This window comes from Trachymyrmex septentrionalis, unplaced genomic scaffold, assembly GCF_001594115.1.
Source record: "Trachymyrmex septentrionalis isolate Tsep2-gDNA-1 unplaced genomic scaffold, Tsep1.0 scaffold29, whole genome shotgun sequence".
NCBI lineage: Eukaryota > Metazoa > Arthropoda > Insecta > Hymenoptera > Formicidae > Trachymyrmex > Trachymyrmex septentrionalis.
Genome location: NW_017305451.1, coordinates 886,796 through 897,504, shown reverse-complemented (window position 1 = coordinate 897,504; position 10,709 = coordinate 886,796). Strand labels below are relative to the sequence as shown.

Below are 10,709 nucleotides of genomic sequence, written 5' to 3'. Positions count from 1 at the left end.
CTTCAACCACCCTTTAAACTCGCAATAATGGTCATCCTGGTATTAATCGTGCTTAGGATCGAAGTAGTTCCTATGCTCGGCACATCACGTGGCTGAGAGGCAAACTTAGAACGGAAGCGATCGATATACCCGCCGTTATTTTGCATATAAACCGTGCGAGAAGGTTTCAAGCTAACTAGATATTCCGTAATATTTCAATAATCTTAGAATCTGGTCTTATTTGAATATTTTGCTTAATAAATATATAATCGATAGAATATCATTACTTCTTGCAAAATCGCTGCCACAATTTTGTAATATTATTTCATCATAAAATAAAGAAGGAAATGTTTAAATACATGATTTAGTTTATTGTGCGTGATTTAAAATTTAAAGAAATATTCTATATTGTACTCAACACGTTTTTTTCTATCCATCAAATTTTTATGTTAATTTAGCATAAGAATAGGTTACAAGTAAAAAACATTTTGTATTTGTGTTGAAATCGAGCCCCTTGTTGAAATTTATATATTGAATTTTTAACATAACGTGATTATGTTATTTGAATATACTTTGCATTAAATCGAGGTTTGATATTTCTTAGTGTTAAAATAACACATAATTTATGAATAACGGAACAAATAGAAATGATGTAGTTTTAAAATATAAATTCTAATATAAATGAAAGAAAGAACGAATAGGTATATGTATTAATTTAACATATTAATTTTACTAGAGAAATATCCACAACGTTTCAGAATTGTGTGTCAAAGTGTTACATTTTTTAACATTAATTTTTACATTATGTTAACGTCGCGTTCTAACATATTTATCTTATGTTAAATTAACACAAAAATTTGAGTAAACTGTTTTGGGACGCATGAAATATGTGAAATTTAACACAAATTTTCCAGCTACGTTTTGTCGACGAGTTATTTTCCAGCAGCTTTGTCGTGCGCACATGAAAAATGGTCGCACATAAAAGGACAGAGAGAGCGGTAATTCTTTCACCGACATGGCGTTTCGAACAGCTGGATCGGCCCGTGACTCTAATGCGAGAAAAAGGGAAGAATTATCTTCCGAATCGAGGCCTACCAATGAGCAATAATTGTACGTTTATACGACCGTGCCGCGTTTGCATTCGTGTCGGCACGACAAGCCGGACCGCCGCGGAGAGCAGGGAAGCGAGGAACAAAATGACTATATCTTAATCATCTTTGGTTATTGCCTTTCTAGACCGTGTGCTCGACTTCACTCGTGGGAACCCATCTTGCGAGTGTGGAAGAGAAAACGCTGGGATCCTTTGCCGGAAATTCGCAGCACGCATATGCGCTTATCATCCGGCAATCGAAATGCAGAGCGTCATACAAAAAGATCCGCTTCGTCTTCAAGAACACACCTGACGCGTACTGGTGGAAAAGGCGGTAGAGCAATTTTCGTGTAGTTCGATTACTGTGTAACGAAAGTTTCTGGCGCCCGTCCAAGACGCTTCGATGTACGCGCCCTTTAATTGTACACGCGACTTGGGATGTGAGGAAATTACGTGAAAAATATGAACGCGCGTCAAATTTCGTGCTCGGGGTGACGAACCGTGACGGAAAGTGATGCGTACGTGTGAGAAATCGTGTCTACATGATCCGCACGTAAAAGCATTATCGACGCCCATACCCGCAGGGTGAAATTGTCATTGATCGAGTGCGGGATCGACTCAAAAGACACCCGGCGAGGCGTGCCAAGGATAAGCGGGCTGTTCCAGCTCGTTCGTTAAGTCTCTAAAACCGGATTTTTTTTATTTATGAAAAATAATTACAGAAGCTGTACACGAAAAGCATGGATTAAATCATTGGCTTAGTGAACCTCTTGGTATGTAACTTCCAAGTTCCATGGTGTTACAAACAATTAATTAATACAATGCTGACTACGTAATCTTTTTTGATAACTAAAAAGTATATACAGTATAAAATTAGAATTTTTAAAATAAATCAACATCTCTTCTCAATATAATTCAGTAACTTTTTTCTCTCGAAAGTAAACGATTCATTGAAATGCCATAGAATTTATTATAATAAAATTGTGCAAATATATCTGACTTTGTGTGTATCGATAAATAAAAATATGTAAGCGAGATACGAAACTCATCTATAATAGTGCAATCTACTGCAACGACAAAAACATAAGCTTTAATGATATCTATAGACTATTTACACAGATAGCATATAAAATACGGTTTACACAGTTTTTATATTGTACATAGAACATAGATATAAATTATTATATTTTATGTGTAAACGAACAATTCTGGTTATCATCCACACGCGGCATTATGCTGCATCCATTTTGATCTTTCTATCTGCAGCAATGGATGGCGCCACCAACTGTTTTAAATTGATAGAAGTAAAATCTAACAATAAGCATCTCTCATTTGCAAGCTATACATTATAACATGATAAAGACGATATTTTTTGCGATAACGTCATATTTTTCGTGTAATAGACGAATATATACTTGAAAGATTTCCAAGAAATCCGAACTAATTATCGATTAACAAATCCATAAGTTTGTAAAACTAAATCAAGTTTGTTAAATATTTTCAAAGATATAAGAAGGCAATATTTATAATAATTATGAAATTTTATAAATAAAATGTTTTTTTTCTTGTAACACAATTATATAATTGAACCAAAAGCTATTAAAAATTATTTTACGACATTCGTATGAAAAATAACATTTCAAAGAGACGTATTAATAGTATTATTACCATGTCGATCTTTTGTAAAGATTTGCACAAATTGACATATTAATACACATATCCTCGTTTAAATATATGACTCGTATACATCAAACGAGGGACGTGATGGAAATTCTAACGACTATGAAACGTGCTCCCATATACTCCGATAAAGTAATCTGTATGACGTTGGCGAGTAATCTCGGTTATAAGTCGGTTCGCTTTGCATTCCACGAAGAGCTTGAATTTTATTATAACGAAAGTTTTAACAGACACTTCGCTGCGCTAATGAGCCTGCAATGTCACGTTAACTAACAATGACAATATCTAATTAAAAAATTATCGATAATTAATTAAAAATATAAAAATATTTCCCGACAAGTATTTCGTTTATACAATATATACTTTGATATCACTCTGATTTTTTTTAAATTCTTTCGCTTATGTACTCTGTCTCTCTCTCGTAATATTTATAATATTGCAAACAGACACTTTTTCTGAAACAAAACAAACTTCACTCAAATAACAGACTGACATCATTTCAGGCTATCGTCAGTATGTCATCAAAAATGATGCTTAACGTTCTTTTGACGTCAAAATAATGACAAGTAATGTCAGCTTGCTGCTTGGAATATAATTACTTAGATAATAAAATTGTAAAAAAACAAAAGTTGTAAAAATTATCTATGGAAATTATGACGTAAAATAATACAGAAATACCAACCAGCTTTCCGTAATTACAGATTATAAATTTAATTATTTACATGAATTGACTGAAATAATATTTTAACTTTAAACGAAGAATCATAATAAAAGATTAATCTAGGAAGCGATTAATGTCCGTTTCTACCAATAAAGTTTAATTTTAATCTCGATGCAACTAACTCTTCATCTTTTCCTAATTCTTACAATTAGAACTTCGCACTATCACGGTTGTCTTAACATTCGTTCTGATGTGGTCATTAATTGTGTCCGGCTATTTTTACATACGTAAGTTATAATTTATTGATTCGCCGGACTTATTAAATTTACTGTACACGTATTTTATTATTTCTGTTTCTTGACGTTCGGTTAATTTAATATAGCGCTTGATTTTTTTGCCTGACTGCCAGTCATTTCACAATGGTTTCTCAGTCATTTCTCATTGCCATGTGACCACTTGCTACTGTTCTATGGTTTACATCGAACTTCAACACTTTCGTTCAATAATTCGAGTGATTTTGTGAACTGATATTCAAGCGATTGATACGTTGTTACTTTTGCGACGTATTAAATTAACGTAAGAAAAATTGTTATAATTGCGACGTTTAGATTATATCTCACTCTTACAATAATATTGTGTTCAGCATTAGAGATGATTTTATTACTATAAAAAGTGTCATGAAAGGTTATCGAAAACGCTCGCGACGAAATGGAATGCGTATATACTCGACTTCGTAACTTCTGAAATATAAAGGCAACGCATAGTTTTCATACCGTCACAGCTACGCACGACTTCCATTTAGTCCACACGATTTCTGACGGGACTTCACGACAAAATTACCGTGCAATTACGATACGCCGAACATTCGAGTTCAATACTGACTCTGAAATTTTTCTGAAAGCGAAAGACACGCGCTTCTCTCCTGGAATCGTCAGTGTCATCAGGTTATCGAGCTATGACCGATAATGTTTAAGCGGGGTTACACACCGTGCATGGCACAGTTGTTAGTCGCCGGGTATTAGTTGAGAAGGATGCGTACATTTTACACGATTCTTATACTCGTGATCCTCTTTGTGAGCCTCGGCGAATGTTGGTCCTTCTCGAACATCGCGATGTCCATCGACAAATTGATACGGCCGCAAAACACCTCGCAAGTTTTAAATATTAACGGCAATGGCAGCGCTACATCAACGGCATCCCCGGAAGTCACGGTACAAGGAAGAATAATATTCGTACCACGAAGGAATAAAGTCTACTGTCAACCGGGTCAGCAAGCCGATCGGCGTGGCAAATGTAGACAAGTGTGGTGATGCTTGTTTTGATAAATACGCAAGGTACATTCTTTTTAAATGCTAAATGGAAAGAAAGATTTTGCAGTCGAAGTATCTAAAAATATAGCTTGATACGGATCTGAAAATAATATTATCGGACTATTAAAACGATTATAAGTCTGCAATAGATTTTTAAGCCTTATGCCATAAAAATGGACGATAGTCAATTATTCTCATCGCATTCGACTGTAATTGGTCAATTTCTTACGGCTTAAAACACCTATTGTAAATTCGAACTAATGAGTGATGCTATAAAAGTTTTTTCTATAAGTAATCAATTTAAGCGCCTTATATGATTATTTTGATAGGCTTACAAAATCATTTTCATCTATATAGTTAACTTTTTAGATGCCTTAGCAAAACCGTTCTTTCTTTGTATGCTATGCCACTTAGTATTCTTGTACGAAACAATATCTAATCTTTTATATGATATGAATTCTAATTACTTCCTACGGAATCTGATTATTTATTTTTTCGCTATCCGTTAAAATACAGGCGCTTGACGCAAAATATTAGGCACTTTATTAATGATTATTTAATTTTGTTCTCCCTGTTTACAATACATTTCTTTTTAATTAATTAGTTCTCGAGAAAAATAAGTTTAAATAAAAAAATAATGTATATTATCACGCTGTGAACAATCGTGTTCAGCAATAAAAATGATTCATCACTATCATCGAAAGTTCCACCGAGGGTTATCAAGAATGCTCATAGATGCAGCAAAACAAACTTTTGCGCTTAACACATATCTTTTAAATCAATAATTTGAATCTAATGCATCAATTTGTACATCTTTCTTATTATACATACAGATACACCGTGTACTATTTTTTAGACTAATTTTTTAGAATCAACAAACGGATCATTAACCTCGCTACACCTCGTACTTTTGGCAGATCGATTTTATATCGGTGACTCGTCCAAGCAAAGTTCAAGATTTCATCATGCAATTCTCGATATCGCAATCTCGAATCGATGAAAAATTCCGGACACGCCGGGCTGATAAAGCCCGCGACTGTCGTCTTCTGGTCGCAGATAAAGATGTCTTTTAAGCCGGTTTGCGTACAAGGTCGATTTTAATTAACCCGCTCGTCCGTTTCCTAGTAGTTTGTTTGTGTTCATTTCGAGAAGGCAGGGAAACGAGGGCGGTGGTGGCAGGCAGAGAGTAGAGATCAATCGTCGCTAGTTTCTCAATCGCGTTCACTCCTCAGCGGATCATTTTCTTGTGGAAAATGCAAGATACGAGTCAGCCGTGTCGAGACGTGTCGAATCTAACAATAAGCCTCGTATCTCTCGCGTTTCCAACGCGATGAAGCATCATCCGCCCGATAAAATTTAAAACGAAACGTTTCGTATCGTGATTAACGAACTTTATCATTAGATAAACGGAGATAACCATTTTGGGCGACGTACTTTTTGAAGCACAAGCACTCGTGCGCAACGAAGTGTCGTCATTCGTATTGCGACTGTTGCAGTTTATTCGAGAATAATTGTCTACATCGGCAATTTTCTATCGATAATCGCCTGACGCCTCTTCGAGGTATGTAAAGATTACGCGTAATTACGTATTGCGTGCGATATCTTGAATATCTTGATATATACGCAAATCTTGATGTAATCACGCAAATATGCAATTAATTCCAACAGATTGAAAACGACGTGACGCGAGCGCAGAATAAGTTACTGAGAGGCGAGATCTGAACAGGCTTCAGTCGTTGATTGCACACTGTATACTACAGTCATACGCAACTATGAAGCTTTTATTCGCTGTAACGTTTGTGTTAGTGTTATTTTTCATCTTAATGTCAAGTACGCACGCGATCGACAAGAGCGCCTCGCGAGAAGAAAAGCGTTTTTTGCGTTTCGATAGTAACAAAATCGAAGCTGGATCAATAATTAATGTTCCTATACAATGTCCACCGGACAAGGTCAAAGTTGGAAATCGCTGTCGAAACATCTTTTAGGTAAGGGACTTTTTAAGGAGCGGAAACTCTCTTCATTACAAGTAAAGCATCAATTACTGCGTCGCACATGTTTGCAACGACGCAAGCAATATATTATTTCTATCATTAATCCTACAATCTGAAGTGTCTACTCTCTATCGTGTAACTTTTCTATTCATTATGTTATTTATTATTTAATTTTTATTACACGAAAGGAACAGTTTTGCTAATGTATTAAAAATTTAATACATTATAGCTATAGAGATAAAAGTAATTTTGTTGGATTATTAAAGTAAATTATGTAAAACGCTTAAATATTAATAAAAAAAAGTTTTAACATTCTAGCAATCCTGCATAATTATTTTGAAGGTCCAAACAAAATTATTTTCAAATCTATATCTAATTAAATTTCTAAATACTTCAACAAAACCATCTTTTCTTTGTAGATTTATAAACAGCACTGTATTGCTGATGTTTCACTTTTTGAAGTATTACCTCCAAAGTCTATTGCGCTTATGTTTATAAGTGTATCTTTTCGATAAAGATTTTTATTGCAAAATTAATTCAAATAAATCTTCAATAAAGACTTATTGTCAGCGCATATTATAACTATATATATAAATAAATAAGCAAGTAATAATATTTTTATAAATAATATTACACAGTATATATAATCAACGATGAATGCTATGTATATATAAAATTGTCTACATTAGATATAATTCATCATTCTTATTTTATACACGTCCGCCAATAATGCTTGATTCCTACAATGCTCTGACGTCAAACACGTTCACATTTATGGCTAGTTGATTATAGCATGACGTAAACTTATTCTGACGAAGTGTAACGCTTTAAGGTTGATTTTCTTTGTCGGAAGTTGGTACAACTCATCAACTATTCCAGCCTACTCGTCTATCAAATGCGCACACAATCGTCACCTCGTATCGATCCCTTTCATACTCACGTCAAACTTAAATATGCAATAAATTGCTCAGATCTTTATTTATAGCGGCCATTCTATTTCAGCATACACCGTATAGTTCTTACTTCCAACTATAGAGAGATATGTAAAACTTATATGTAAAACTCTGCATAAAACAAATCAAAATTAACAAGATTGTGATTTTTGTTGCAGATTATTTATAGACAATTGGACCACTCCTGTTTGTGAAAGAAAATATTCCCGGGAAAGAGAAGAATTAACAGGATTAAAATGGAAACAAGAATATTATTCTAATCATTGGGAATAAATATCTTACAGGCATCTCTGTAGGTTTATGAAAATTATAGAAAATGAGAGAGAGAGAGAGAGAGAGAGAGAGAGAGATGTATTTAATTAATTAATAATTTATGTAAGATCTATAGTTCATCGAATCGAATTGGCAATCGTAAATTTCATTCGAAATGCAATTAAGATGTACAGACTAAATTATTTTGTCAAGTATATCCCTATTTATCCCTACATAAAAAATAGGCTATCATTTTATATTAAGTATGATAATTAAATTCAAAGTGAGAATATAGAGTATTAAATTTTTTTATATACTTAAATTAAGGAATAAATAGAATATTTTTTATTATATTCACACACATAAAATCAAATTAGTTATATTTCTTTTTGAACACACACGCACACAAATATATAGAAGATTATTAATGAAATATATGTATATAAATGATGTAATTATTTACATAATTCCTTTTCCTTAAATAAAATATATATAAGAGAAATAATTAAAATATTCATGTATAGACAGATATATATGAATATGTAAAACTGTTATATACTATAAATATTACAACATGAGTAAAATGAATAAAGTACTTTAAACAGACTTGTATTATAGTTTTTTCCATCGCCTATATTTCCTGAGACATAAAAAAAGATTTATTGATAATGTGCGCGTAAAATCCAGAATGTGCATAGCGCACACAATCATTCACAATAATTTATTATCGCCGCGGAAGTTTCAAGTTAACGCTCTTGCGTAAGCCATCAGGATATGATTTTGACCGCTAATTAACTATGACGGAGACGGAAAACCACATTGATGAGCCTAAGTTGTATATAAATATGTGCTGTCGTTGTAGCAGCCAGTTATTAGCATATTGATGTTGCAAGCGTGTAAGGAAAAGGAGAGAAACTTGACGCCAATCTGTCTGATTTCGTCTTCCTAATTTGAAATTCAAGAAAGTGATCAGGAGATCCAATATCGTCCACAATAATGGCACCCGCCCGTTTAATTCTACTGATTCTCGCGACGATAATGTTAGTATTTGCGTGCGAGGGACGTCCACTGACTTTCCCCACAAGAAACCGGGTACAGCCGAAATGTCCGCCGGGTTATAGGCCTGTCCATAACGGAGGATGCAGAAAGATTTTAGTAACTTCCTTGCATGAGGTAAATACATCCTATAACACATTTCTTGGAAAAACACATTTTCATTCTTTTCTTATTTTTTGTTTTAAAGAATATATATTATACTTTGAATATAATATAATAATATAAAAATATTAAAAATGTTTGAGAAAAAAATATTTTGTAATTGTTGCATAAATCGAAGTAAATTGATTGTAATGTCCAAATATGTATTTTTCTTGATTATAGAATGAAGCAAACAATATCGTAGGATATTCTTTCCTGAAGATGTCAAAGTAGCAACGAAATATAATACTTTCATCTCTCGTATTATAATATGATCACATCTTTTGACTAGTCAGTAATGTGCATTGAAGAAGAGACCAGTTTAACAAAATTTGGCAATCATCGCCCATCCAGGAATCCAACAAACTTATGTAACTATGCACTACGTAAATGTTCTATCATTTGATTATTGTATCGTGTATGCCACTTGATAATTGTATTATGTACACTATTTAGATTTTGTTGAATAATAACGTCGAAAAAATAATTTCCAATCATTTCTTTCCACGAATTATTCTTTTTCCTCGTATTTAAATATATATCCATTAAAGAGATAAGTGAACAAGATATAATTAGCAATCAGAGAAATTCTATAATATATAATAGTATTAAATACAGCTTTGATAAAAAATGTTACACATAAACATTTTCTTTACTTATTTTTTCAAAGCAATGTTACCCATATTATACACACGTTTAAAGGGTTCTCTTAGATGACGTATTCATATATAAGATCCTTCCTAATTTTAATAATACTACAAATTATCAACTATTAAAATATTATCGACAAAATAATATTATCCATTTTAATAAAAGATTACATTGTTTAGAAAAGATAATACAATAAAAAATATCATATTATGATTTACAAAATGTCTGAAATGTTGAAAATAATAATATGTAATAATAATTTTGTTGCTCTACATATGTCTTTAATCGATAATAAAATAAATTTCTAATTTGTTACCTATAAATGATAATACATAATAAATAATAATATATGTACAGATATTTATTGTTCTCCATTATATTAATATAAATTGTAAATAACATTTTTTTAATTATAACAGTTTAATTAATATTTACACATTTTCCAAAGTGACCAAAATCTACTTCTATGCTTTGAATTATTAATTAAATTACATTATAAAATTTGCTTGAAATTTTTAAATAATTTCATATAATATAATATTATACTTATCATTTTTACATTTCTTTTATTTATAAAATTTTCTTTTAAGTTACCTTCCGTAGTTATCTCATGACATTGGTAAAATACCGATCATTGAAAATTCAGTGTTAAATAAATAAAACTTCTCAGACTCGATTGTTAGTAATATAGAAAAAGTTAGTAAATACATTTGACTCAAATTTTAACAAAATTTTACTAAAAAAACATTATAATTATAATAAATAATTTGTCTTCAATTCCATTAAAAGTAGAAAATTATACGTTTAACAGTTACAACTTTAAATTGATTATAAATAATATATAACTTTAATATTAATATGAGAGTTTTGGAAAATAAAAATAATTAGATTTTATTTTTTAAATAAAACTTTTGATATAGTTACGTATAACTTCCAATAACTTCC

The 10,709-nt window shown here is 31.9% G+C and overlaps 1 long non-coding RNA gene across 1 annotated transcript; it reads left to right on the top strand.

Annotated features, from left to right (window-relative positions):
- Window positions 1-4,176: 4,176 nt before the first annotated feature.
- Window positions 4,177-7,901, top strand: LOC108749317. The gene is made up of 2 exons (XR_001939359.1): window positions 4,177-4,744; window positions 7,823-7,901. It is a non-coding gene; the product is annotated as an uncharacterized LOC108749317 (long non-coding RNA).
- The last annotated feature ends 2,808 nt before the right edge of the window (window positions 7,902-10,709 follow it).